General features: G+C 47.4%; 1 pseudogene; it reads right to left on the bottom strand.

The window, feature by feature from the left end:
- Positions 1-1,412: 1,412 nt before the first annotated feature.
- On the bottom strand, positions 1,413-1,531 carry LOC136650860 (5S ribosomal RNA; annotated as a pseudogene).
- Between the last annotated feature and the right edge of the window lie 697 nt (positions 1,532-2,228).

Genomic DNA, 2,228 nt, shown 5'->3' with positions numbered 1-2,228 from the left:
TCATTCCCTTCCAGGGTGGCCATATCTAAGGTGTGGCAAACCATGGCATTTGCTCTTGGTGCCACTGAAGGGGGGTGTCAGTCATGGACTTACTGGGTGATAAGCAATGGTGGTAGCATGCCTCCCTGTCTGTTGCACTCTTGGTGGTTCCCTACCTTTCTGTGGGGAGGGGGGTGCACTTGATACCTGCAAGGGGGCCCAGCCGCCCTCCTGAGGGTCCCTTTGGCTCTAAAATGGAGCCCTTCTGGGAGAGGGTGTAGTGTGCAGGTGCAGGGCTGATGTGATCATGCAGGGGGTGAAACGGCTGCATCCATTGGTGTAGCTAAGGGGGTGCAGGGGTTAGCAGTTGCACTGGGCATCAAGCTTTAGGGGGGTAACAAGCAAAGCTTGACACTAGTAACCAAAATCGTGAAAATCTTCCCTGCACATGCCCAATCTTGTCTGATCTTGGAAGCTAAGCAGGGTCAGGCCTGGTTAGTACTTGGATGGGAGACCGCCTGGGAATACCTGGTACTGTAGGCCTATACCATAGTCTTTGAGACTAAAGGTTGCCAACCAACTGGTATGTAAGAATAATACCATCATGTTATATGTAATTGTAAAGGTAATTTAATGCAGAGTGTAATGAAACAAACTGCACTGGAATATCTATATTCTATCAAAAGTTATGGCCAATTAACCAGAAAATGAAAACACAACTGACTTATGGAACAGAAAATAGATTTGCTTAACTCTATACTGACCTATGAGACTGATTGTTCTGAGTGCCAATGAGATGTTATTATGATACAGTATGGAACCAATAACTTTTTATTTATTTACTTAATTAAATTTGATTTTATCATGCAGGGGGGGGGGGCTACAAAATCTTCTTTGACCCCGGGTAGCAGATGGATGCCTTAGCTATGCCATGACTGGAGGGAGGCAGCGGAGCAAGTGGGTGGTGAGCTGCAGGTGGGAAGAGGTGGAAGCCTCCCAATTTTCACTTTTTAAAAAGCCTGGGTGCGACATCACTTCCGGTTATGACATCACTTCTGGGGCAACATTTTGAGCTTGGCACTGGGCTACACGATTATTAGCTACACCACTGGCTGCATCAACACCATTAGGTGCCATTAGGCCCCAGGATGTTGCTGTTCGCTTCCTTACCATGCTCCTTGTGTGCTACCCTTAGCTGAGCTAAGTTGCGTTAGGATAAGTTACAGGGGCAGCAAATGAAACCCACTAGGTGGGGCCTGAGCCAATTTCAGGTGGGTCGTGTAGCACCCAGCTCAGTTGCCATTGAAAAAGCAGAGCTGAAAATACAGGGTAGAGAGCTGCTGCAGGCTCCCAATGGGAGAGAAGTAAGGTGCTTTGCTATGAATAGCTAGGAAGATGGTTGGCAACCTTCAGTCTCGAAAGACTATGGTATAAGCCTACAGCACCCAGTATTCCCAGGCGGTCTCCCATCCAAGTACTAACCAGGCCTGACCCTGCTTAGCTTCCGAGATCAGACAAGATCAGGCATGTGCAGAGAAGATGGGATGCTGGAAAGGGGGGAGGGCTGACTGGTTGGAGAAGGATCCAAGTCTACGTTCTGCTTTGACCTGAGTTGGAATGTTTGAATTCCAAACTGCAAAATAACAGCATCAGCATATTATGTAGTGGTACCTTTGTCTGATCACGACTTAGGTTTGAAACCGAAATTGACGATGTCGCTTTCAGCCTTGTCATCACTTCCAGGTTAAAGACATCACTTCTGGTGGGTTCTGTTAGACTGTCATTCTAAAACAGGGGTCTCCAAACCCCGGTCTGGGGGCCAGATGCGGCCCGCAGCAAGCCTCTTTCCAGCCCGCGGCCAACCTCTTGTCCCCTGAAAGCCTCTGGCCCACTCAACTGAACATGACCAGAACTGTGCTCTGATTGGGTCTGGAGGGTGTTCTGAGGGCCAGAGAGGTTGAATGAATGAACCCATTCATTCATTTATTCACTCATCTAAGTTCTATCTCTAATTTATTTATTTAAATATTATATTTAAAATGTTTTTCCAGCCCTCCACACCACGCCAGATATTTGATGTGGCCCTCTGGCCAAAAAGTTTGGAGACCCCTGTTCTAAAAGGTGGGTCTCATTGCTAAAACATTGAGATCCACTAATCTAGCTCATTAGAGTTCACTGCGGCTGACAGTGACTTGGTTTCCCAAGCCCTCAGGCAAAGGTCTTTTGTTGCCTGACTAGCTGAAATCATT

This window comes from Tiliqua scincoides, chromosome 4, assembly GCF_035046505.1.
Source record: "Tiliqua scincoides isolate rTilSci1 chromosome 4, rTilSci1.hap2, whole genome shotgun sequence".
NCBI classification, from domain to species: Eukaryota; Metazoa; Chordata; class Lepidosauria; order Squamata; family Scincidae; genus Tiliqua; species Tiliqua scincoides.
Note: the sequence above shows the minus strand (reverse complement) of the source record. Positions and strands in the feature narration are given on the sequence as shown.